Below are 14,388 nucleotides of genomic sequence, written 5' to 3'. Positions count from 1 at the left end.
GGGTAACGATCGATAGTGATTTTCACATTAAGTCTCCAATAATTACAAATCGGACGCCAGTCATCGCTGTCCGTTTTGGAGACCATGTGTAAAGGTGATGTGTATGAGCTTTTCGGGGGCCGGATAATTCCCAAGTCTATTATATCCTCTAATTCGCTCTAGGCTAAACTTAGCTTTCTAACAGCTGGTTAGAGTGTTTCCAACAATACAGGTGAGCCTGTGGTTCACTGATTCTAAGTTCTTCGAAAAAATAATTCAGCTGAAATCATGAGTCAATTGAAGCTAGACCACCATGGAAAACCTGGAAGCACTAGACAGCCGTTTCGTCCCAATGTGGGACTCCTCAGCAGTGCGCATACACGATCCAGCCTCTCACGAAATTCGAACCCAGGACCTATTAATCTCGCACACGAGCGCTTAACCATTAGACCACTGAGCCGGCATCCAACGGTGTTAATGTCTAACTTCAACCAATCCACGAAGTTGCGCCACCGTACACTATTGTCTTCAGTGAGTTGATATCTCACAACAGACCTGGTTAAAATCCACTGGTAACGGCTTCTCACTAGAACTCCAGTGCGCACCCAGTGTACAAAAGTACTTCCACTATACTCACTTGAACCGTCGTCGCCTTGGGTGTTGGGTCACAGACATAACCAATAGACTGTGTCCGACCAACCCGGCTTCAAAGTAACTTTAGGGAATATAACCTCATTACTAAAACGTCCGTGTACACATCAAGCTAATCAAATGTTTATTGTGTGAGACTCCGAATAACTATTAGGAACCTATTTGATCCAAGGACTCAACACAGTATTTTCATTATTTTTCATTCCGTGTTTTGATCACTTGTGACTAGTGGACATGCCCGCAGTTATGATCCAAATCACAAAGGGTGGTCATCACAGACTCACGGTCATGCATTCAATCGAGTTAGCTCAGGAACCCAACTTTTGGCTGGCTCATGTTGACATTTTCTTTCAAGCAACGTTTTGTTTTAACGCATATACATACCCGAAATGTCTAGACATCTTGTTTTACTTACGGATTACTAGAACGTTCTAGCAGGCTTAACATGTGTGGAGTCGAGCATTTATTGCTTGTAATTGCAAATTTCCTATTTGTATCTAATTATTTTATAAAAACGATGGAGCGATTCTTCATGTGTGATTCATTTACTTATTTAAAAAGTAGATTCCTCTCTGCTTCTGACTTGGAGATGGCTCAAGAGGTAAGTGAGTAATAACCTGATAGCCAAACATAGCATGAGAAAATCACACCCCATGAACACTGCGTTAGCTAGCTCGCTCGCGGTAGTTATTTGGCCATTTTTGTCTCATTCTCTTATCAGCTATTCGGTCATTAGCTCTGAATCCTATGCAGAGGACACGTACAATAATTCATGTAGGACAATTTGTAGTAAGAAGGTAAGTACTACCGAGTTACTGATTCTCCATTAGCCAGCCAAAAACGGAATGACATGCTTTGGATTAATAAATTGATCAATCCTAAATTCCTTTAAAAGTTGGTTCTAGGAAGATGTTGGGTAGTTAACAGTTGGCCAAAAACATCTTGACAATGTCAGCAAATTATGGCACAAGTATTTGTTTACTTCCTTATTTTCTATGTAACCTCTTGTTTTTAGCACTAAATATATCTTCTTCTTGGCCCAAATGGGTCCATCGAAAGATCATAAACGTGATGATGTCACAGGTATTCAGTGTTTGACAACGCTTCTACCAGTAACACCTTCTAATATATTTCGTTCCCACCCAGAGAAATCAAAAGACAGAGTCGAGGAGATCGGAAGAGTATATTTGGCGATGACCAATATATCGGAATTCTCTGATCTAATCTGGCTAGCGATTGCGGTTGATGTTGAGCACGGCGTTACCACACGTGATCTGGTGCGGATGCCTGACCGAGCGCCTTCAGCTAGATGAGTCCACTAAAACATATGGTCAGCATCCAATGTCGAAAACTTACAGAGCTATTTATTTTGGGGATTTATTTACCGCTACAGATCACTCCCCCCCTAGTGGGGCAGTGACGACCCTAAGACGTGGCCAGCCAGAAGTTTAAACCCAACGAGTTTGTCGTTGGTAAACACTCTTCTGATAGCTTACTAAGTGTAGCAGCGTCTGGTCGTCTTTCCTTACTATATGGGACCGAGGTACAACATAGTAAAAAAAGAAAGAGTTACAACGAAGATTTCGACTCCTTGTAAACTGCATCGTTCTTTTCCAGTCGTCCTGGAAAAGAAAAAAGAAAGTGTAAGTGCATATCGAAATACACTCGTATGTGCGTAAAAACACAATGTCGGCGAAAAAATGGAAAATATACTCAAGCACACGTAATAGCGTTAAAAAATGTTTTTTATGTTTTGTTTTTTTTTAAATAAAATTATAAATATATAGGCATAATAAAATTGTCTTTTTTTTAAAAAAAATTATATATCGTTAAAAAGAAAGATCGAGATAATATAAAATGTCGAGTAGTGCCTTACGTGCAGTAGTAGTTTAAATGTTCTGGAAATCTTACTCTTCTTCCAGAACGCGTCGTTTTAGGTGTATTTTCAGATACCTTCGGAGTATCATCGCTAGTGTTGGTTGTCGGCTGAGGAATTATGAGTGTAAGAGTCGTGTTGTGCGATTGTACCGAAGGAAAATCGACGTGAATAGGATTTCCTTCTAAATACGCTGCTTTTAAGCGATCGATGCTGATGCTATCGTTTGTTCCGTTCTTATCGACTATATAGTACTTAGATTCACGTTGAAGAACTTTGAAGGGTCCTTCGTATGCTGATTCGAATGGTCGTCGATGCGAGTCTCGACGAATGAAAACGTGTGTACTATATCGTAAGCCAGGTTGAACGAAAACATCAGTTGATTGAGGTCGATTGGAAGCAGGTCTAACTGAACGCATTGCGTTTGTAAGCCTGTTCGTGTAGGAGGTTAGATCCATGTTCATTGAAGAGGATGAAGGATCCACGAATTCTCCTGGAAGTCGAAGTGTCGTTCCATAAACGAGTTGAGCCGCAGTGTATCCAATGTCAGCTTTCACTGCATTGCGGATACCTAGTAAGACGAGTGGAAGAGCGTCGGTCCACTGTGAAACGTTTGCTGCTGATAACGAAGCTTTCAGTTGTCGGTGAAAACGTTCTACCAACCCGTTTGCTTGTGGATGGTAGGCGGTCGTTCGGAAGCGAGTGATTCCTAAAAGTGTGGTCAGCCGACGGAAAAGATCAGATTCAAACTGACGTCCGCGGTCTGTAGTGATGGTTGAAGGGCAGCCAAAGTTTGCTACCCATCGTTCGACGAAGGTGCGGGCCACTGTTTCAGCAGTGATGTCCTTAATAGGTACTGCTTCTGGCCATCGAGTGAAACGGTCAACGCAGGTTAAGAGATAAGAGTATCCATTTGAATCTGGTAAAGGTCCTACCAAATCCAAATGAACATGGTCGAAACGAGCATCGGGAGTTTTAAACGAGCCTAAGGGACATTTATTGTGTCTGATAACCTTAGATTTTTGGCAGCTTACACAGGAGCGTGCCCACTCCCTCACGTCTTTATTCATTCCAGGCCAGCAAAACCTTTCTGCTATAAGCTTGATGGTTGCACGAACACCTGGATGCGAAAGTTTGTGCAATGTGTTGAAGACATTGCGTCGATAATGTTTCGGCACGATTGGGCGATCCCTACCTGTAGATGTGTCACAAAGTAAGGTTTCCTTACCTGTTCCCATCTGTTTGATGCGTAGTTTAAGTGTTGTGGACGATAACTCGTGCTGAAGATCACTGTCTTCTTTTTGAAGCTGGGCGAGTTTAAGAAGGTCGATTCCTTGGAGACTGTTCAAGGAAGTTATGCGAGATAAAGCGTCTGCAACTACATTGTTTGCTCCAGAGATGTGTTGAATATCCGAAGTAAACTGCGAAATGTAGTCCAGTTGTCGAGACTCACGGGGAGAGTACTTGTCAGAAGGAGAGCTTAACGAGAAAGTGAGCGGTTTATGGTCCGTGAAAAGAGTGAATTCACGGCCTTCGATATAGTGTTGGAAATGCCGTACAGCACAATACATAGCTAGGAGTTCCCTACCGAATGTGCTGTACCTCGATTCGGTGTCTAGCAACCTTCTAGAGAAAAATGCCAAGGGTTGCCAGGAGTTGTTAACCCATTGTTGTAAGACGCCTCCGATTGCCGAGTCGGATGCGTCTACTGCGATGCTAATGGGTGCTCGGGTGTCCTGATGTGCGAGCATTGTTGCTTTAGCAATCAGTTCCTTAACTGTGGAGAATGCTTTTCGTGTGGTGTCGTCCAAGTTAATGGACTTCGCATTTCCACGAAGTTGGTCGGTCAGAGGTTTCATAAGTAATGCGCATTTCGGTATGAAACGTCTATAGAAACTTACGAGGCCGTTGAACGTGCGTAATTGCTTGACGGTGGTCGGTTCTGGGTAATCCAGAATGGCCGCCACTTTGGTCCTAAGAGGTCGAATGCCTTGAGCATCGATAGTGTGTCCCAGAAAGTCTAACGAGTCGGTTCCGAATTGGCATTTCTGAACGTTTACAGCAATGCCATGTTTTTGTAGTCGGTCGAAAACAAGATCCAGATGCTTGAGATGTGTTTCTCTGTCCGGACTTGCGATTAGACAGTCGTCAACATACGCATGTACGAAGTTGAGACCTCGAAAAACGTCGTCTATGAATCTTTGGAATGTTTGAGCAGCATTCCTTAGACCGAAAGGCATTCGCAAAAATTCATAGAGTCCGAAGGGAGTTATGATAGCTGTTTTCGGAATGTCGTCAGTAGCCATAGGGATTTGGTTATACGCTTTAACCAAGTCGATTTTCGAAAAGACAGTTGTACCTTTCAAGGTAGCTGTCAAATCGTGAATGTGAGGCAACGGGTAACGATCGGAAATGGTTTTCGCGTTCAATCACCGATAGTCACCAGTTGGATGCCAATCGTTGCTGTCCTTTTTAGGGACCATGTGCAACGGAGATGCATATGGGCTACTTGACGGTCGTATGATTCCTAAGTCTATCATGTGATCGAATTCGTTTTTCGCTAACCTTAGCTTTTCGGGAGCTAGTCGTCGTGCTTTAGAGAATACAGGTGGTCCTGTAGTCGTGATGTGATGTGTAACACTGCTGGTTACACACGGTAGTTCCGGTTGAGTTTGTTGTATCCCAGGGTACTTATCGAGTAGTGGCTGATAAAGTGGGTCGATCATATGTTTAATTGTGACTGGGGATAATCTGCAACCAGAAAAGGAAGTTACGCAAACGGACAAATTAGTGTTTCCGTCTACTAGCCTCGGTTTGCGCGTGTCGATGATCAGATTATGGTGTTGTAGAAGATCCATACCAATGATTGGTATAGAAACATATGCAATAACGAAAATCCAGTGAATGGGTTTGCGTAAACCCACGTTAAGGTAAACGTACCTTTTGCCATACGTAGCGATCGGTTTTCCGTTTGCCGCCTGTAAGTTAAAAGCCGATTCCTGAAGCCGGTCGTTAGGATTTGCTGGGAGAACGCTAACTTCTGCGCTAGTGTCGACGAGGTAGCGAACTCTCGTTGTCACATCTGTGACGAATAACAGACGGCTTTGTTCGCCGGCTACGGTTGCCGTTAACGCGTGCCGGCTTGGAAGTTTCCCGAGTTGTTTTTCGAGTCGGTCGGTTTCGTGTTGGGAAAATTGCAGGGTTTTCTGCAATTTCTGGAAAACTTTCCATACTGGTTATGATACCAGCACCAGTCGGGGTTATCTGTCTCTCGTGGTCTAGAGACAGATCGCTTACGAGAAATGCTTCTACGTGGTGTGCGCGATCTCTTACGGTCGGTACGAAGACTAAGATAACGCGTGAGTGTGTGACATAAGTCGGTTATATCATTTTGAGTCGTGTGAGGCTTTTCTTTGACTGAAAATACCTCGGTAGTAGAAGGTTTCGTAATTTCTAGAATGCGGTCGGCAGATGCAGCTAGCTCGTCTAAGCCGTTGTTCTGGAACGAGACCAGAACTGCTTGCACCTGTTGGGGAAGTTTTGACAAGAAGAGTTGTTTGAATAGACCTTCGTCGAAAGTTCTTGGGCCTATTACCTCTCTCATCCGTTGCAACATGTCTGTCGCAGAACCATGTTGCAGGTCGATGTTATTGAAGAGTTGATCTAACCTTTGTCGATCGGTTAGATCTCCTCGTTTAAGAATCGAGCGTTTTAAGACTTCGTAAGGATCGGAAACATCACTAGTAAACATACTAGGTGTTACGTACCTGTTGAATTCGCGCGGTAGTGCCTTGACTACTGCGAGGAATTGTGCACGTGTGTCGATCACGCCGTGCTCGGAGAAGTCGGCTTCTGCGTAGCAAAACCAGGCTTCGATGTTGTCGGGCCAGAAAGGCATCAGTTGAAACGAAGGCGGGGACAAAGTCTTAAGCTTGAGTACTTTAGGTGTCTGTTCAGTCATGATGAAGTATGAAGTACGATAATGAACGAGGGGAAAATATATATATATCCAAGAAAAAACACGAAAAAAAATCACAATGTTTAAAAAAAAATAAAAAATAAGGCAATGATATATAAAAATCCCAAAAAGGAACAGACTCACAGTTGCAATAAGGTGTACCAGATCACGTCGGGCTCACCAATGATGATGTCACAGGTATTCAGTGTTTGACAACGCTTCTACCAGTAACACCTTCTAATATATTTCGTTCCCACCCAGAGAAATCAAAAGACAGAGTCGAGGAGATCGGAAGAGTATATTTGGCGATGACCAATATATCGGAATTCTCTGATCTAATCTGGCTAGCGATTGCGGTTGATGTTGAGCACGGCGTTACCACACGTGATCTGGTGCGGATGCCTGACCGAGCGCCTTCAGCTAGATGAGTCCACTAAAACATATGGTCAGCATCCAATGTCGAAAACTTACAGAGCTATTTATTTTGGGGATTTATTTACCGCTACAAGACAAACCATATCTGGTACAATAACATGAAAAAATAAGTTGATTGAATAGAAGCTTTAGTCTAAAAATCACTCTGAGTTTCATTCAATTTGGGACTGATATTTGAGTCTATTCTGCTTTTTGAAGTAGTGGATAAGGATAGGTGATCATTAGAAACACCCAACTTAATACGATCAGAATTACACATTTTATCATTAGTTGCTGCAAAATGAACTGTATTATTAAACGCTGACTGAATGTGCCCAATATCACCACATTTAAAGCATCTGGAACTACGAAATACACATGGATTACATGAGTGAAACGTGCCACATAACAAGCATTTACCGAAATTGTGCTCATCTTCGCCACCCGTTTCACAACTTCTCGATGAATCGTTATCTGAGTCACTTTGATTACGCACTGAACTGAGACGACGTAGTAAATTAGTAGAATTCCTGATGTCCTGACAAACTATTATCTGAAGTTTTTGTTCTTTACAGCATTCGAAATTTGTATACTTCGCACAGTCTAACAGTAGTTCCTTGCGTGTTGCATAAGACAGCGAAATAGGCATTTCTGGTAAAGCTAGAATTTTTAGTAAGCTGTATGCTTCTTATCCGATGAATGTAACGGAATGAGCCACAGTGGTAACATCCTCAACATCATCCTTGGTCATAGCCCAGATTTCGAACAATTCCATATAATCCTCAAAAGCATCAAAATCTGAATGTATGTCAAACCGTTCCATCGCAGACTCCATCGCGATGCCAATGTGATAATTAGGAGTATTTGAATTATTGTACGAACTAGGAATCCCAGAAATAACGCAATTTAACCAGGAAGTATTAGATGAGTGAAGACGAATGTATTGTGTTTGGCATTCGAAATCAGGCATCCATTATGTACAAAGGAATCATTAGTTCATACAAACACCACAAGCACACAGATCAAAAAGAGTGGTAGTTACTGTCTTAGAAATATTTGCATATTTGTGATATTTTCTAAATCAATTTTAGTCATACGCTTTAGGCTGAACTTTCTAATGTGTGGTACTGAGTACATATCTGGAAAAGTTTGACAATCGGTGGTCTTGTAGTGATATCGGTTCCTAGCCACACAATCTTTGAAGCCAAGCATACAGTCACTGAGATTTGTATGCAACACGTAACACTTAGAGAAGGTCAAAAGTGGTGAACGCAGGAACGACTGATCGGTATGGCATGGCTCAGCCTTGCAAGGATGGCCATCCTGTATGACCTATCCCTATTCACATGAAAATATATTATTTCATCCCCGACCCAGATGCGGTCTTCCGAATTGCTGAACATCATATTGCTGATTGTCGCGATATGGTGGGTGAGAACAGAAAATGATGTGACCTCCACATAAAGTCTAATGGATCACATATTCACATAATGACAAATCTAAGGTTTGGGGATCAGGTCCACTGCTATAAGAACAAAGATAAATGCACTAATATCAAACTAGACAATAATTCTAGTCTTTTGATCTCCACATGATTGTGGTTCACTCCTATTTTTCTTTGGAAACGTGTGTAGACGGAATGCTCAGTGGTCACCTGATTGATGAGTGGCACCCAACTGCACAATGTATTTGAAGTTGGCTTCAACGATTTTAAGTCCAATCTTAAGGCCAATTTTCCGGGAGAAACCTTAGTTTTATTTATATGAAGTGCACTGTGCACGATATTTGGAGAAATGGCGGCCTTCTTGTCTGTTGTTTAATTCCAGGTCTCCTTAATGGCCAAACGACGTCACGAGGTAAACACTTGAGAAATTCTCATCTCTCCAAAACGTTTACCCCAATTATTGTCGGGTCTAAGTCTGTTACAGAGAACATTGCGGAATTATCTCTTTAACCTCAAGCCTGGTATCAAAGCCTATTTGCCAGACGCAGGAATTGTAGTTTTATTGGCAACTTAAAATTGGCTCAAATTTTAATTTTGGTCACAAGAATTTTGCCAAGTGAGGCACTCGTGTCCGCTTTAAAATTCACACCAAATTTTTTATTGCTAGCATAAAGACAAGGGACTGTTTAGACGACTCTCCTCAGTTGTTGAGGCCTATGAACAGGTAATTCGTTCCCCCCATTCTTGGGATTTCAGTTAGTCTAGTCGCATGTTTTACTGCACCATGCTGATTCGGTGACAAACCTCTAGTAGTAATGACAGAACTATCCACGCTCTCTGAACTGTCTTGACCTGCCCTTCGATCTTGCAATTTGTCATTGTTGTAAATTGCTTCGTTTTCTACCATCTGTTTGCATCTGGGCGATAGTCTCTGTGAGACTTCTGACACTTGTGACCACTTCTAATATGACTGTGTCTCTTTGCCTGTGTTGTGTCTTAAGTAATCCGGCCTGCTTGTATATGCATAACATGTTAAGAAAGGCCAGAATTTTTCCGTGTTTTGTGTTGTATGTATCTTGGGAGAACGTCATGCATCTTTATTTTAAGAATGCCCCACCCACGATGTTACCACCAACTAGGGCTGGTCCGGGTTGGCATTGCAGTCAACTTATATGTAAGATCAACCTGTATAAATACCAATAACTGATTTTCTGCACATCAGATCATTGAGCTGATGTACCAATGTTCCACAAACTGTCCGCAGCTATCTGTTCAAATTTCACGTAACTGTCAGTATTTTTAAGTAGTAAAAGGATTTTTCACAATATTTTGTGTTAATAGTTTTACTAAATCCTATCATAGTTAAGTAATAACGAGATCGAGAAAATCTTCTAACCAAATAAGTCGTACTAAACGTAGCAAAATTTTAGAAGCGTTTGTTTGAATTATTCCTCTGGGAGTTATACTTCCGTTATTCAGGAGCCTTTGGCAGCAACCACTGACTGTCATGATAGAACTAGTCAGTATGAGCAATAGTGTGACTTTGATGTAAGATTTAACAGATTACATAGTCACATCATGACAAAGCTGTAACTGTGGAGTAGGTATACTATCCGAGTATCATAGATAAGTGTACCAATAACAACCTAGACCATAATCTTACAAGTATGTGATAATTTCTGGATGGCAGCATATACGGATCCAACTGAAATGGATATATGAGCTCTAGCGAAATAAAAAGTACAAGGACGGTAGCTACATCCAAACGTCTTTGACGTATCTCGTAGCTCACAATTTTGTTTTCCATTTGTGCTGTATCGATGGCAAGCGCATAAAACGGATGGAATGTAACTGTGATCATTAGGCAACATTATTGGGTTGTGTTACTCATGATTTTACTATCCTTACACCGATTTCTGGATGATGGGACGTTAAGTGACACTGTACCCATTTCGAGTCTAATATACTACATTATTGCTGGTCCCGCTGCTGCACAATTTTTCGCGATTCGGGAACTGTCCCTAAGGAATTTGATCCGTTTTCACCACCTATTTCCCATGTAGTCCCACTTCTTCCAACAATAGGCTCCGATCTTATGCTTTAAGTCATCATACACAGAAGCTCAAGCATTCCTGGATGCACAGCTCGAGCCTATATAAATATGAACACAAACATATTCCTTTCCTATAGACCTATTTCTTTAGGTCAAAAACGATTCAATGTAGTCTGCCTTCACGGCTATAAGCTGCACCACCTTTGATAAGCCCTATATATGGGTGGTGTCATCCCTTATGGTTTTGTTTTGAGTCTATGGTAGATTACACAATCTTTTAATAAACGCTTTGCCATGCCGATACTCTACACTGAGCAATAGGTCTGAGGAATGGCAGCTAAAATAGGAATCGCTCAATCATTATTTCCGCATGTTAATAATTTATGATGATCAGTTGCGTCACTGGGTAATGACTGGACAATACTGGAGGATATTTAATAAAAACGGGGAAGTCATTATAATGTATGAAAAAACCAGCGGATATTCACTCAATTTATGATAATGGATGGTGTAATTTTAAGATTGTTACAGCTCATTTACTTTCCTTTTTCTCTGACGACTTTTATCATCTTCTTGTATGCTTTATCCTATACTAATACCTAAGTGCTACAGATACCATCATCGGTTTCCCTCACTTTCATATCGTTCGAAGCGAGCGATCGATTCTGGTAGTGCTGATGCTCAGCCAGAAGTATAAACCAGGATACAGCTTTGGTTAGCCTCGTTCAGTTGGTTTAGCGACTCCAAACTAAGTAAAGTTTGTATTTGATAGTGCTCATATCAGCCCATATTCACCTTCTTTCCGGTTCAGTATCCCCGGAAACAGATTCCAAGTAATTCGTAGAAGTTGTAAACCAGAAGTATTTCAAGGAGACAGAATATCTTTCCTCCTGTAAATCCTGTTAAACTCATTCCGCTAGTTTATGTTCAGACCTCACATCATACCACTTCTCCACGAAGAGCACTGGTAAATCACAGACAATCGATTCGCCACAAATGTATCATATGTGCACTAGGTTTTACAGATGTAACAAACTATAGCTACGGCTTCAGTTCAAAAATCCACCCTATAAAATAAGTTTGGTACATTTCTTTTACGGGAATTACTTGTCCTGAGACTTATGACTACAGAAGCTAGTTTCAGACTATGAGTGGTGCATGTTTGATAGGCTCTGCTCAAGATTTGTTATAAAAAACACCCCATGTGAAGGTTGACTTCTACAATCAACTTTGGTGCAAGCCATCGCACTGTAACGCACTTATGATGCGTCAATGAAAAGATGTGATTTCGCTCTAATGCAATCCTTGGCAGTTTTGCCTTTTATAATTTTTGTTACTGCAACCCTAACTTAGGCTCTGCATGAATCCGAGAGTTCGGATCCAAATTTGTGTATTGAGGGCAGGAGGCCTACGGCCTGTGTCAATTCAGCCTGTATTCCACGGATATCTCATTCGTTCTTGGCTTTTCTACTTGTCTGCTATGTCCTGCAGTTTTACCGATCTGGCAGGAAGAAAAATATAGAATATAATGGTTCCAAAATCATTTCTTAGTATCCTATACATCAAAATCAGATCAACTTATAGTCTGCGGTAAGACAGAGTAAAGTGGTCTAACTTCTGAAATCGCTCTTTGTATTGTAACCACTGGAGATCTGGAATTGCATAGATGGCTGCCCTCTATACCTATTACAAGATATCCGAGCAATCTTTTAAACAGGGGGTTGAAGCCTGAATTTGGTCTTCAGGCTGGAATTTTGCTAAATTCGTGTATACTGTGGTGAACATGTTAATATCTAACCTAATAAATGTCTGTCTTAAACCTCGTTAGGTTCTAAACCCCTTAGTTGCGACCTAGCAAGGAAGCCGCGGTTTTAAGACCATGGTCTAGTACATTGTCTAGATCAAAGACCACAGAAAGCAGCTGATTTCGTGGAGCTGTATTTAGGTCTAGTTCCTCGTCTAGAAGAGGTTCTTGAGTGAAAACTACCCCGAAATGTTTGCCATGACCTCTGCATTTTCCTGATCATCCTCTGTCATGTGAGGTTCACCCTCGTCTATAGGTTGGGAATCCAATCATATGTTCTTGTTCTATAACGTACGCACGAGGACAGTCTCTTCGGCTGCTTGATTACAGATTGGGCTAACTACTTTTTATATTTTTACTGAGCTGCCTGGATCGTACTTATATACTTATTTCATACCAATCTGTAGTGTTCCATTGTATTTGCTGTCCTAAGACTGGCGGCGACGTTCCAACATTCCTTCTTTTGTCTTAGTCGACGTATAATACCCCAGTCTATCCAGAGATGGCCGTGCCTCTTCTCCTTTTGGACCGTCCAGAGTGTAAGTCAGTCGAATTACTCGGTTGTACTACTACCGGAAATGATTCCATGATTTTTCCACTGGTGCGCATGACTCAACATTCCAGTTTTCAACAGACGCTTCATAATTGGTCGCCTTCATGTCTGCCTTTCATATGCTAGTTAGGGGGCCGATGCATCTGCTTGACAGACCATATCAGCTATGGACTTGAATAAGATGACTGTATGATCTCCCGACATATGGAAGGAAAGTTCCCTGATTGCCACTATCGTCATGTGTGAAGACTAAGTTTAAGAGAGACGAGTTTCGTAGATCATATCTTATGGGATCTCTAATGTGCTAGAATTAAGCTAGAGCGACTGAAGTTTTTAAAAATTTGTAGTCAAACGATTTTTTCAGCGTTCCTACTTCCGAGTTTCCCTAATTTATAAAGGATGTATTAAAGTCACCTACTATAAGGCTTTAACGCCTGTTTGACCACAGTTTAAGTTTATTTAGGAGGAAATCATCCACTACACATTATGAAATGCGGTAAACTGCAACAAATGAATGTTTTGCTCTATACATTTCGGCCGGCAGCTCACCAGTTCGTAGGCTCTTGAGCGGTGTGCTGCTGTCTCAAAATCTCGTACGGATAAAGTGCTTTTCATGTACAGAATAGCCTCGCCACTATTGTGGCTAAGTCTGTTCATCTTACAAGAGAAGAAACCAACCAAATGAACCTCTCTATCGTACACTTATGAAGCCAATCATGTTTCGTAGATGGCCCTGACACCAGGTTATTTTTAAGTCCACCACGTTATTGGGCTCATGATTTATTCAGTAGGTTGCGAGTATTTATATGCTTACTTATGCCCGCTGTCAATTGGAGAGGAACATAGGCCACTCACAGGCATTCTACATCTAACTCTGTCCTGGAATATCCTTCCCAGCTGCTATTCATCATTTTCATGTCTAACTCCAATTCCCAACACAGTGTGTTCCCTGGTCTTCCTCCTTCCCGTTTACTTTCAACATTCCAAGTCAATGTTTGCCTCGAGATGCAGTTTAACGATCTCCTCAATGTGTGTCCTGTCCACCTCCAACATCTTTTCCTAATTTCCTTTCCAGCTGGAAGCTGGTTTGTTCTATCCCACAATAGACCGTTGATGATGGAATCCGGCCAACGAACATTGAGCATCTTCAGTAGACAAGTATTTATAAATACTTGTACATTCTTGACGATAGTTGTAGTAGTTGTCCAAGTTTCAGCTCCGTACAGTAGGACTGTGTTGACGTTCGTATTGAAGATTCTGACTTTGATATTGGTTGACAGTTGTTTTGAGTCCCATTTGTTCTTCGACTGTAGGAGTCCTGTTGTTGTGTTTGCCAATCCTTGCCTTTACGTGTGATCGGATCCTCCTTGTTCATCGACGATACTGTCCAGGTAGGTGGAAGTTTCCACCTGTTCTCGAGTTTCTCCATCAAGTGTGATTGGTTTTGTTGGTGTTCTGTGTGTTGTATTTGAGTATCTTGGTTTTTCACCTGTGTATGTTGAGTCCTGTTGATACAGAGACAGCTGCTACACTGGTTGTCTTCACCTGCGTTTGTTGGTGTGTGTGTGATAGAGGATGTAGGTCATTTGCGAAGTCCAAATCGCTTAGGTGCATGCAAGCAGTCCACTGTATTTAATGCTTTCCCTCAGATGTTGA

The sequence above is a fragment of the Schistosoma haematobium genome, chromosome 1 (genome assembly GCF_000699445.3).
Source record: "Schistosoma haematobium chromosome 1, whole genome shotgun sequence".
Classification (NCBI taxonomy): domain Eukaryota; kingdom Metazoa; phylum Platyhelminthes; class Trematoda; order Strigeidida; family Schistosomatidae; genus Schistosoma; species Schistosoma haematobium.
Note: the sequence above shows the minus strand (reverse complement) of the source record.